The sequence below is a fragment of the Leopardus geoffroyi genome, chromosome D4 (genome assembly GCF_018350155.1).
Source record: "Leopardus geoffroyi isolate Oge1 chromosome D4, O.geoffroyi_Oge1_pat1.0, whole genome shotgun sequence".
NCBI lineage: Eukaryota > Metazoa > Chordata > Mammalia > Carnivora > Felidae > Leopardus > Leopardus geoffroyi.
In genome coordinates, this window is record NC_059342.1 from 56,594,345 (window position 1) to 56,607,648 (window position 13,304).

Genomic DNA, 13,304 nt, shown 5'->3' on the forward strand with positions numbered 1-13,304 from the left:
ATCCTGAATTTTCAACAAGGCGTGAAATAGTCCTGCCCGCCTGAAGCTACTGAAGGGGGGAGGGGGCCAAGGGAGCGAGCGAGCGCGAGAACTAGACGCAGGAGAAGAGGCTCGGGAGAGGAGAGGAGCCGAGGAAGAGAGCTGTCCGTCTGGTGACCTCCCCGCGGCCCAGCCCCCACGCACGGGGAGATACACTACTCGGAACAACACAGGGACACCCAAGCCGACTCACACAGAGCCGCACTGGAGGAGACACACACGGGCTGACTCACAAAGAGACGGGGATACACCACAAGCGGACTCACAAACACACAACAGAGGGGGTCTTACAAAGAGACACTGAAGGAAACCCACTACATGGCGATACAGGCGGACTCACGAGGAAACCACAGGCAGGCTCACACCGAGACACACACACGCGGATTCACACGGACACACGTACACTGGCAAACGCGCAACCGTCCGTTCACACCCCTGGGCGCTCTTAAGTCTAGATTTCTGCGGGAGAAGGAATCCGCCTTCGGGCGCGCGGGGGTCACTACGACCCCCCAGTTCCGGAATTTTCCCAGACCCCGCGTGCGCTGCTGAGGGGTGAGAGAGAATAGGGACGCTAGGACAATCCGCCCCGGCCACATCCCCCCAGCCGATTGTCCGCCCCCACCATCACCACGCCCAACCCCCGACGCCCCGGGACGCTGGGGGCCGCTTCTCACGCGCCCCCGCCCCCGAGTTTGCGGGCAAAGTTTCCCTTGAACTTTCCCGTTTCTCTCTTCCCCGGGGTCGCGGGCCCACGCGTGTCCTCTCCCTCTTCCCGCGCGCACGAGGGCCGCGGGTCTGTCGGTCAGCTCGAGGGTCTGAGGGTCCGGCCGCGCGCTGTCCGCCGCGGGGTACTCACCGCGCCCTCGGGCCGCGGGGGCTCCGCGCCTCGCCCTTCGACCACCCCGGGCAGGGAGCGAGGCACGGAGCGCGGAGCTAGCACCGCTGCCGGATCCCGCTGCCGAGCCCCGCGCCGCGCCGGCTGGAGCCGCCGCCTCCGCTGCCGCCGCCGCCGCCCGCTCTGCACCGGCTCCTCGGCGCTCGGCGGCTTTAACCCCCCCATCCTCCTCCCTCCCTCGCGCGCTCCCTCCCTCCTTCCCTCGCCCATGTGACCGCGGGCGCCCGCTCGGCCGCGCGCGCCCTCGCTCCCCTCCCCCTCCCGCCTTGTCTCCCCGCGCCTCCGCGGCCGCGCGCCACGACCCCCTCCCGGCCACTGCCCCCGCGCGCCCCCGCCCTGGCACGCTCCCGCGCCTGGCACGCGCGGGCACACTCACTCTGCGCAGGCCTGGGAGCCCCCACTCCCACTCGACTCGCGCTCGCACGAACCCTCCCCCCGCTGGCACACTCGCCTGCACTGGCACGCGTGGCCCCCTCACATTCGCCCTTCCTTGGGAACGCCCGCCCTCCAGACGGCTGTGGCCCCTGTGCTTCACGCGCAGGCCCGGCCGCTGGTCTCAAAAACACGCGTGCACACGTACCCGCACCCACTCCGCCGGACTCCCTAGGGACGCTGGGCGCGCCCCCTTCTCCCCCTCCCAGGTCGCTCATTCACACTCCCTCTCTCACTCAGCCTTGGCCAGGTCTCTGCTGCTCAGTGCTCCCGCTTGTTCAGGCCTTGACTACCTCGTACCGACACCCTGGCACACCCTGGGCCAATTCTCAGGGTCCTCCCGCAGTCATCTCTATGACAGAAGCACGAGCCAGAGCCCCCAGGACCCATTTTGGGTACAGGAGACCAGCCGTCTCTGCCCCTCCCCTATTCTGCTCCCAGCAATGACCACTCTCACAGTCATATACACATACACCTCTCACGCGGAGGGAAGGGGGCTTTTCGCTACCCTGACCAGGATGGACCAGGCTGGGAGTCCAGGCCTTCTCTCCCATCAAGTCTCCGGTGACACTATAACTATCCCCTCTTTCCTCGCCCCGCGGGACACATGGTCTGGGGGGGAAACCTCCGCTGGGATGAACAGGGTAGGGAGGTTACACCCTCTATGCCTGGACGGGCAGTTCCAGAATGCGGGGCACGCGCGAGTTTTGCGCTGGAGCTTCACCCTTCGAGTTTTCCTTTCGCAGCCTCGGCCCCTGAGGGGCCAGTGTGCTCACTTCACTTGCCCTCGGGCCTCTGGTCTGGCTACAACAAGGGGGATTAAGGCTAGACAACCCAACCAACTTCTGAGGCCACGCGAGAGCGCAAAAGAAAGGTTGAATGCCAGAGGCGGAGAACGAGTGGCCCACCCCTATCTCCACCCCATGGATTTTTCACCCGACCTTTGACCATTAATCCCTGCGCCTGGCCCCTCCCGGGAGCTGCTCCAGGGCTGGGGGCGGGGAGAGGGGAAGGAACTATCTCGCAGTTTCCTCACACCCTTTCCCAGTAGGCTGCCCAAGCGCCGGGCCCTTTCCCAAGAAGTGCTTCAGGGACTCCCTTGTTCCCGCCATTGCCTGGGCTTTTCACTTTCACTTCCGTGGCTTCGGGATCCCCTCAGAGCAACCGGCAGGGGTCAGCCGGGGCTGAGGCTCAGAGAGGGCCAGCTGGGGCTTAAAGATACACAGCGAAATAGTGGCACTCAGCTGAGATCCCGCCCATCCCTACCCACAGTAAGGGTCCCTTATCCAGCCTCTCGGGCCCGCAGCCTCCAGATTCCCAGGCCACGGACGGGGACGGAATGGTGGACCCTGGGAAAGAGCGGGGCCGGCGGGACGAAATGGGGGGGTGAGGGAGTCAGGAATTGCCCCTCACCCTGCGCAGCAAGTAGGCCTGGATGAGGTTGGATACTCAGGGGGCCCCATACCCCTCGAGGAGCCGACTGGCGCCGAGATCGGCAGGTCATTGCTGGATTGACTTGACTTCCAGATCCTTCAGTGTCTTAGCCACTGCCTCCTGCCAGGTTGAGGGCAGTGGGGGGTTCCTCCCCGAACAACGTCCCCTTTCCACCTGGGGACTCGGGGGCTGTAGTCAGCAGTACCGAAGTCCGCGGGTGCCGGGGCAGGGTCTGCGCCAGGCAATCAGGAGCCGGGAGCCGGACATGTCTGTGCGTCCGAGGCTTAGCAAGGACAAGAGGCGCACGTCGGACTGGATCCCGGCGTCGGTAGATCCTCAGCAACTTCCAGGCGCAACACCCTGGCCGCGCCCTCTTCTCCGGTGTCGCAGCGACACCTGGCGGGCGATGAGGGACGCGCGTACCCCCCTAAGGCTGCGGCTCCAGCTCAGAGGCGGCGCCCACCTATGGAACAGACTGGGTGGGGCGCCTTCCCTTTGGCCGCCATAAGAACTGATTCTGCTCCCATCTGGATTGGGGCAACAGATTACTCGTGGGTTTCCGCTCCCACAGCTTTCAATGCCCTATCTGCCACGAGCTCCTGGTCTTCCTAAATCTTCGTGTTGAACCCTCCCATACCCCGGCGTGGGGGCAAAGCCAGGCTTCTTAGGTGGGGTTTCAAAGCCTTTGCAGGATCTGGCCCTGTGTCCTCTCAAGCTTTTAAATTTTAATTTTATTATTATTTTTTTAAAGAAATCTCTACTCCCAACGTGGGGCTGGAACTCCCAACCCTGAGATCAAGAGTCACATGCTCTAGGGACTGAGCCAGCTAGGCACCCCTATCTCCCATGGCCCCAGCTCCGCGCCAGCTCCCTTCTCTGTCATGCACACTTACTCTTAAGCTAAACCAACTTCATGGACACTCTCCTCCCAGTCCCACCCTATCTTCAGCGATCTCCAACATCTGCTTCTCCAGTGAGGGGCAGCAGGAAATAATGCCGTTAGTTCGGAGCCCTCTTGCCCTGCAAGTGATGTAGATTTCAGATTTGATAACCCCAGAAAGACTTCGGAAATTGAGGGAAATTCTTCTTGACTCTTGAGTCCTTGGAGTTTTACACTTGCCATGAAAGAGGGCTCTGTGGCAGGACTTTTGGCTCAACCCTCCTCCATCATGGATGGCAAGGACCCTTCTCCATTCCTACTGATGTGCCCTCAGGGAAGGAGGCTTCTATCCCACCTCCTATGGTCTACCTTTTCTAGTGCTCCTTTGGGAAATGATGCTCTTCTAACGTGCTGGTCCATCAGAAAGTTCCACTAGGGTCACACACTTGGCTATCCGAAGTTACAAACACACATAGGCTCTCTGTCTTGCCTACAAATGCCAAACACACAGTCATGTAAAGTAACATAGTTTCAAAGAGTCAAAAGTTTATATTCAACCTCGCCATGGCACACTGGGAGTCAGGGTCCTCTGCTTAGGACTGGCAGCTAGAGGTCCCAGAAAGGCAGGACCCCCCCCGAATCGCACACTTATACACCATCTCCACACACAGACACGGTCACACACAGCCATGTACTCAGTCACACCGCATGTCACATAGGCACACACACTCAATCACACAAAGTCCCACACTGGGGTTTGGCAGTAGGGGCGGGCTCTGGGAGGCAGTTACGTAAAAGCCCTCATAGCTCCCCCCACTCCCCCCCCCCTTGCTCCCCCTCACCGCGCCCCCCCCCCCTGCTTCCTCTCCCAGTGCCAGCGCCCGGGGCGGCTTGGCCGGGGACCGGGAACAGCTCGGCCTCGCGGAGGCTCCAGGCGCCGAGAAACCCGATCCCCACACAGCCCCAGGACGAGCCAGGCAGGGGGGCCCCTTGAGCACCCACACACACACTCAGGGTCCAGCCTAGCACCCCAGGGAGGACTCACTTCTATCCTGGGACAGCACCTGGGACCCACTTACAACACCCCTATGCTGCAGAACCCCTTCTGGAATCTTGTCATTTGGACCACTGCCTAAGAGTGCCCTGACCCTTCTAACCTTGGCACCAGGAAAGGGCAAAGATTCCCTAAAGGTAAAGAACAGGAAAGAGCTGAAACTATAATAGGGAAACCTAAATATTCAGCCTGGAATTGTCCTCAGCTCTCTGGAGCTATCTATGTACTTCCCTCCTCACTGGGGCCCTCTAAATCCACTCAGATAGAAAGAGGTGGTTTCATTCCTGCTCCTGGCCCCCCTCAGATTTGCTACCTACTGATCCCAACATATTCTACCAGAATTCTGAATGATTTGGATAGGTCCAAGGCCTCCCCTCCCTCTCTTTGATATCCTCCCTTCCTCCTTAGTTGGAAGTTCTAAGGCCAGTCTAACCCCAGTTCCTCCCGTTTTGCTATGAAGGAAGTTTTGTGGGCAACCTGAGACATTGGGAATGAAATCCCCGAAAGAAGGAAGGATTAAGGCTCAGGAAACCCCTGAAAGCCCGGAGTCTAAGAGAAAGGGAATAAACGTCTGTGTCCCCCCCGCCCCCGCCACCCCAGTAAAACCCCCACCCTGCTCTGCAGCCCAGACTCTATTTTTGACAATAGGTTTTGGGTATTCGCCTGGGCTGCCCAGGCCCAGGCAAAAAGGGAATTTCCCCCTATGTTTTCTGCTAATGAACAAAACATTTCATGTTGAAATTCCTCCTCTGCCCCCAGCCCAGTGTCTCTAGGGCCCCCCAGCCTGACCAAGCAGAGGGACCACTAGGAACGGAGTAACAGTAGGGGGAAGCCTCCAGGGGAAGCATAATTTACATTGGGTGGGGGGAACTTTTTTCATAAATAATTAGAGTGGCTTTTTTTTTTTTTTTTTTTTTCACTTTTGGCTAAAATTACCCACTCTGTGGCAGCTTCCCAGAAAGGGCGGCGGGAGGGCAGCCGGAGCTGTCCCAAGGCCCAGGACATGGCCCCCCTCCCCTGGGCGAGGAGCTTTCCCCAAGTTGTTTTCCTGGTCTCTTCCTTTTGGATGTTTTTTTGATCATTAATCACATTTTCCATCCACAGGCTCAGTCCAGACCCCCTCCCCCTGGGGTCAGGGCTGGACAGAGGAAGGAAGAACAGACTCCAGAAGGATGAGTTGGGGACAAGATGGGCAATGACCCCTGGTCTTGGCTGACCTGAAAGAGGCTGTCAGTGGTATGTCACGGATCACACCCTCACCATCCTGGTACATAGTAGGACCTTATAGACCCAAGTGGACTGAATGAATGAACAGGTGTCCAGCTCTCAGAGCATCTAGCTGGCACTGGAAGGTAAAGCCTCTACTGTCACTCCCCTTATGCTACAGACAAGGAAACAACTCAGAGAGGGGGAGTCACCTGCCCAGAGTCACACAGCAAGTTAGTGCCTGGGCCAGAGCAGGACCCCAGGAATGCAGATAGCTCCCCCATTCATAAGGCAATCAATAAGTATATATTGAGCATCTACTATGTACCAGACATTGATGTAAGTGATAGAATATAGCAATGAAGCAAACAGACAAAAAGATCTGCCCTCTCAAGGACGTGGAGCAATTAGAACTCCACACACTACTGGTACGTGTATAAGTTAGTACAGCCACTTTGGAACATTGTTTGGCAGGATCTACTAAGTTGAACATCTATGTACCTTATTACCTCACAAAGAATGTTCATAGCAGTTTTATTCATAATAGTCTCAAGCTGGAAACAACCCAAATAAATGAATAGATTATGATACAGTTACAGAAAAAAAAAAACAAAAACAAAACAACAGCTATAGCTACACACAACAAAAATGGATAAAGCTCACAGACAAAATGTCAATCAAAGAAAAAAAAAAGAAACAGAAAAGAGTACAGCATATTGAATGATTTCATTTATGCAAAGCTCAAGAACAGGCAAAACTCATTTATGGTGATAGAAGTCGGAATTGTACTTACCTTTGTTGGAGCGGGGGGGGGATGTTGGGTTCCAAAAGTGTAAACACATATGTCAAAATCTGATCTGTACCCTTAAGGTTTGTGTACTTTACTGTTTACTTTTTGTCTAAAAAAGTTTAAAAATCCCTTGTCCTCATGGGATTCCCATTCTAGTTAAGGAAGATGGATACTAAGCAAAATAGGCAAGTATACAATTTGTCCATGTGAGAGTGCTGTGTCTGAATCCATGGTCCTCTTAGGCGAGAGGTGACAGCCTAAATATCACCTAAAAGAAGCCTAGACTAAGCCCCTTTTTCTTCTCCCATAGTGCCATAGTCTTTTTCCTTATAGTAATTTGTGTGACGTTAAACTACCTAGTTACTTGTGTGGTGCTTGTGAGCTCCGTGAGGGCAGCCCTGTGGCAACTAGAGCTGGGTCTGGCATAGAACAGGTACTCCTAACATTTGAACTAGATTTAAATAAATGTTGAATGAATGAACGAATGTGGTAAGCAAGCAGGACAACATTGGCCCAGAGAAGAAAAGTCCCAGGGCACAGGAGAGGGAGGCTATCTGAATGGGTTACATCCTCAAGGGATGGCAAAGAGGATTTGGTGTCCAGTAAGGGATTAAGCAGTGACCCAGAAGGCAAAAGGCAGACTGAGATAGCCTGAGTGGCTCAGAGACCACATCCTGAAGTGCTTTTAGTGCCAAGGCCATACAAGTCTGGAAAGGCATAAAGTAGGTGAGGAACATAACCAGATCTACATTTTAGTGAGATCACTGAGGCTGCTGTACAGAGTAGTGAGAAAGGCTAAGGCTGAAGGTGGGGCAGCCAGGGAAGAGGTGTCTGCAGTTACCCATGGGAGGGAGACCTCCAATCTAACCCGGGGCAGGGCCCTGGGGCTGAAGAGAGAACAGGGCTTTGTCAGGGGAGGTGGGGGAGGGGAGGGCTCAGATTCATCTCCATCTGCTCCCTTGACAGAGGAACCCCTGTGTTGCCCTATACACAGAAAACAGACCCCTGGACACTTAGTCTAGAGTCTGCTCTTCCAAGGACCCTCCCCCAGTGATCCCAAGGTCTGGGATACGTTTGGAAAGAGTAGTAGATGGTCAGGGAAGGAATAGGGGAATCAGAGTGGATGGTGGGGAGAGAGACAAAAGAGGACAGAGAAGTCAGGATTAGGACACCAAGTGTGTTTGAAGGCTGGAGCAAGGACACAGACTTGCAAAATCACAGATGCCGTTTTTCTTCATGTTGTGTTGCAAAATTTTGCATGAAACTAATTCCCTGCTCAAAAACACAAAGAACTTACCCTTCCTCCCACTCCAGTGGGTCTTGATCCTTTTCTCCCCAATTCTTCATAGAAGGCATATGTCTTCAAAGGATTGTCTCCTTCCAGTGCCAGCCCAGAGTCTGACCTTGATCCTTGCTGCTGTAGAGCTGCTTCCCTATTTCCAAATAGGACTGAGGGCCACATGGCCCCAAGATTGGTTTCCTCCCTTCATCTCCCACAGCTCCATTTCCAGCGAGCCTGTGATTCCCTGGGGCAGGGACAGAGGGAAAAAAAGAAGCCCCAGCTTCTCCCTCAGAAACTCAATTGTAGTGATTGAGAAGACAGAGAAAAATTAGAGATTTAAAGATTGAATGCCAGAGACACCAAGTCCCAGGGAAACAGACAGAGGCAGATGGGAGTCCAAGAGAGAAAACTGAATTAAGCTCAGTTCAAGAGACATTTATTAGCACCTACTGTGTGCCAGGCCCAGAGGGAACATTGTGTACAAAAGCATAGATGACTCCCAGGTTTTTGGCATGAGTAACTGGGAGATGATGGTGCCATTCACTGAGCTGGAGAGAGTTGGGGCTTGACATATCCATGGAGTTGAAGGTCTGTGGGATGGTGACCAGCAGCGACAAGGATGGGAAGAACACAGAAGGTGAGAAAGAGCCACCTGGTTGGAAGTGTGCAGTCCCTGTTCGGCTTCTAATGCCCCCTGTAACTAGCTCTTTTGGTTGTACGGGCATCCATCAAAGTCTTGGACTGATCTGGGCACTCTGAACATGCTAGAAGATAACAAGATAGATCACAGGGCAGGGAGAAAAAATGATGAGAGGCAGGAGGAGGGGAGGAGAGGATTGAAGCTGAAGCCCTAGGAACCATGATTAATAAACAGAGTGGGCAGAGGGGTGCCTGGGTGGCTCAGTTGGGTAAGCATCTGACTTCAGTTCAGGTCATGATCTCCTGGTTTGTGAGTTCGGGCCCCTCGTCAGGCTCTTTGCTGACAGCTCAGAGCCTGGAGCCTGCTTCTGACTCTGTGTGTGTGTATGTGTATGTGTGTCTCTCTCTGTCTCTCTGCCCCTCCCCTGCTTGCACTCTGTCTCTCAAAAAATAAAAAAATAAAAATAAAAAAATAATTTTAAAAAACAGAGTGAGTAGGGAAGATGTGGTTGCCCCAGAGGCAGAAGGAAAGCCAGGAGTCAAGGTTGTCACAAGACCAAAAAGGAGACTGATGAGGCCAAGAAAGAACTCTGGGCTTTAGCAGCCAGGATTGGGCTGAGGCCAATGGGACCAAACTGGTGCTAAGGAGCTGGCTGATGTAGACCCTCCATAGAAGCCTGTGAGCAGAGTGTAGGCCCCTCCTTCCCCAGCCTCCCTGCTGTCCCCAGAGTCCTGCTTGGTCTGGCGGCCTCTCTCAGCCAGACACATGGAAGAAGAGGATGGAAATTCTCCCCTGCCCCTAGACTCCTATCCCTGAGCCTCTAGTTTCTGGCATTCCCAGGAGAGTCCTGAGCCTCCCTCAAGCTTAGGAGCCCACAACCATCAGGGAAGCCTGGGGACCCCGGGGGTAATTGAAACCAGGGTTAAAACATTAGAAACCATAAAGCCAACTCCCTGGCTCCCTCAGGATAGTTCCTGGTTTTTTTTTCTCAACCCTATCCTCCCTACTGCTGACAGCTCAGCTCTCTAGGCCCCACCAGCTGGGCCATGAGCCTCTTCTCCAAACCAACTAGAAGGGGCCTCCAACCAGAAGGCACCGAAAGCCAGCCCTCAGGGGCCTCTTCTCTGTACTTGGCTAGAATAAGCCTCCATATCAAAGTGTCCCCAAATTCTAATCTTGATCCCTTATTGCAGAACCTATCCTAGGGGATTTAAGTTAGACAATGGGAAAGATTTCTCAATAGTGAAAGAGAAAGAGGTAGGAGATGTGGAGCAGGAGTGCCTCTCTACTAGTAGGTGCTCAATAAATTTGTGTGTGGGGAGGTGCCTGGGTGGCTCAGTTGGTTAAGCATCTGACTCTTGATCTTGGCTTAGATCATGATCTCATGGTTCATGAGTTCAAGCCCTGAGTTGGGCTTTGTGCTGACAGTGTAGAACCTGCTAGGGATTCAATCTCTCTTTCTCTCTCCACCCCCTCGCATGTGCTCTCTCTCAAAATAAATACATTAAATTTAAAATAAATAAATAAATTTGTAGGGAAGAAAAAGTGGATCTCAAAGCCTAGGCCCCACCAAAGCAAGGTGTCTGCTGGGCTAGATCTGACTCAGGGGCAGGACAGGCTGCACACCCGGCAGGAAAGAGGAAAGTCAGATAAGGAATTCTGTGGCACAGAGTTCCTCTTCCATCTCTCTCCCTGCTTTGATGTCTTTGTCTCTCTCTCCCTCTATGTCTCTCTCTGTCACAGTCCTGGACTCTGATAGAAAGGATAGGAAGCTGCATGTTCTTCGGCCTGTGGGAAGGCTTTCCCCTGAACAGCTGCCTGATGATTCCAGGAGTCCCAGATTTGCCATGAGTGGTGGTGTGAGAATTTGTCCCAACCTCTGTCTCTATGTCTGTCTGTCTTCTTGGCTCTTCAGTGAGACTGAAACGTTCAAATACCTACTCACCATTTACTGGCTTTGTGACCTCAGGGAAATGACTGAATGTCTCTATGCCTCAATTAACTGAGGAATAAAATGGGATCATAATAGTGCCTATTGCCTATGACTGTTGTGAGGATTCAATTAAATGAGATAATCCAGTCAAGTGTTCAGTGCCAGCCTGGTGGGTACCAGAGCCCCCTTTATCTGCTGGCTTTGGTTTTCTACCCATCAATGTTTATGTCTCCTGTATCTTTCAGTCTTTCTCACTCTCCATCTTTCCCCTAATCCCTTTTTTTCTCTCCATGTGTGGCTTTGCCTAAAGCCCTCCAGACAGCCTTGTTTGACCCTGCTCCAACACCCATTGGCACAACTGGCCCAGGTGGGGTGGGGTAGGGTGTCCAGGGAGGTTTTTAATTCAAACATGGAATTCCTGACAGCATAATCACGCCTGGGCCTGAACATGGGTGAATCACAGTCAATGGGAAGAGTGATTATGTCTGTGTCCTTTCTGGCGAGACAGGAGAGCTGGGGGCTTAGCTTGGCAGTCTCTTGGAGGAGGGGGGCTTGCCCTGACTGCTCTGACTGCCCCCACACCTGGGCCCCAGCCAGATCCCCCATGTCTAGTGCTTCCCTAGAGGTTAAGGCATCCTGCCCAGGGCTGAAAGGGGAAGCTTCCACCTCTACATAGGGTGGCTTACCTGCCCTCAAAATACTCTGGCCCACCCTCACCCTCAGTCCTGCCCTAAATTTCCTATACCCCATCCCAAACCCTGTATGGAGACATATTGCCTCCATAGATCCAGTTACTCTTGTCTCTATCTCTGTGTCTCTGTTTCTCCTAACCTTGATCCATGACTTTTGCAGCTGCATATGCTTTATACCCACAAATGAGCCCACCAGGGATAGGAAGCTATGGGAGTTGAAGGGTCTGTGTTCTTCCTTCCACCTGGACCAAAGAGACCCTTCTTGGGGGAGAGGGGGAAGATGCAAAAAGCCCAGATGACATTTCTCTATCACTGTGGACCTGTGAAGGCAGAAGCATGGCGTAGAATAGGTGTTCTATAAATGTAAGCCCAATCAATGGCAGAGGGGCAAACAAAGGACCCTGAACAGGTAATTGGATGTTTAAGTCTGCAACAGGCAGAAGCATGGATAGACTGTGGATAGGCTGCTGCTTGATTTTGTGGATCAGCAAGAAGTCTTCTCTGGGGGCCAGGATTGGTCTCAACTAGCCCTAGACACCCTCATACCTGGGCCCCAGCCAGACCCTTCACGTCAGTCCTTGGGCAGAGGGCCAGATGGGTGAACCACTAAGACTCACCTCTCACTTCTCTATTCTCTATACCTCATTGCCTCAAGATGCCCACCAGCTTCGAGAGAGATGGGACTACAGATCCAGAGAGAGAAACACTAGGCAGGGTCACACAGTAGGCAAAGGCTAGAACAGGAGCCCTGGTGTACTGGCAGCCAGCATAGGCCTGTCACAGGGGTCCAATGGCAACACTGACAGGGACCAGACCTGCAACAGGATTTTATGTGGGGAGAGCACCTAGGAATCTTTGAACATGTGGGTGGCTGGGCCATCAGTCAAGAACAGATGTGCAGCTTCCTGTCCTTCCCATCAGAGACAAGCATTGGAATAAGAAGTTCAGAGAGACAGAATCAGAGTGAAAAGAGAAGGGAAAGAACTTGGAAGAAAGACCAAGAAATAGACACAATTAGAGAGAGTCAGACACAAAAATAGAGATGCAGAGAAAAAAGATGTGAGTCAGAGACATGGAGACAGGGAAATGCAGGAGGGAGAGCCATGGAATTTAAGACACAAAGATAGGGGGAGACATGAAGTCACAGAGAAACATTGTCTCAGAGTCATAGAGCAACAGTGACATGGAGTCAAAGATATATACGCATAAACAGACAGAAGCTCAGAGACTGACAGACAGAAACAAAAAAAACAGGAGGGATAAATAGAGATAGAGACAGAAAGATCAAGAGGGGCAAAGAGATGGAAAGAGAGAGCCCGGAGACAAAGAGTGAGGCAAAGAAAAAGATTAAAACAGAAGGAAAGGGAAAAGCAGGCGACAGAGGAGATCCTCCTGGTCTCCAGTCTCTCCAGTCTGGTCTCCCCAGGGTTTGGGCCCCCTTTTGCTATTCTTTGGTTTCCATAGCAACAAGAAGGGCAGCAGAAAATTTGCATATACATTTACATCCTTTCGGTCTGCATAATTCAACAGGTTCTGTGCATATTCATGAGACTGAAGGAAGGTGACTCTCCCAATCTCTGCTCAAAACCTGGCTGTGGTGCCCCTTGCTTGCAGTACTTGGTCATGGCTCAGGGCCCAACCTTGAAGGCCCTGACCAGTCCCTTCCAGACCCTGCTAACAACATCCCCCTCTGCTCCCCAAACACTCCCTTGTACTTTCCTACCTCCAGACATTTCCTCAGGTGACCTTCCTCTGCCTGCCAGGGATGCCCTTCCTTCAGCATCAGTCCTGTCAATGATACACGCATATGTGTATGCACACACATATGTTTGTATGAATGCTGGCTGGGGGCGGCGGGGGCGGCAATGGCAGAGAGTGCCAGCCCTAGTGGAGGAGGCCCCTCAGTCACATATCTATCTGGTGTTTCTGTCAAAGAAGGATGTGCATGAAAGGATCACACTGAGGGAGGCTGGGATGTAGGTGTGCTGAAGGTTGACAGATCTCCCAAGAGAGTGGGACCTAAGGAA

At 53.3% G+C, this 13,304-nt stretch overlaps 1 protein-coding gene across 5 annotated transcripts in view; it reads right to left on the reverse strand.

Moving 5' to 3' along the window:
• CNTFR (ciliary neurotrophic factor receptor) overlaps positions 1–1,073 on the reverse strand; it is a 38,630-nt gene extending 37,557 nt beyond the window's left edge. For 2 of the 5 annotated variants that reach the window (XM_045467812.1, XM_045467815.1), the window contains exon 1: positions 896–1,071. The gene's annotated coding sequence lies outside the window, so the exon portion shown is untranslated. Of the gene's footprint in view, positions 1–895 lie in introns of all 5 variants that reach the window. The other 3 variants (XM_045467818.1, XM_045467813.1, XM_045467816.1) reach the window with 3 other exon arrangements.
• Positions 1,074–13,304: the final 12,231 nt, after the last annotated feature.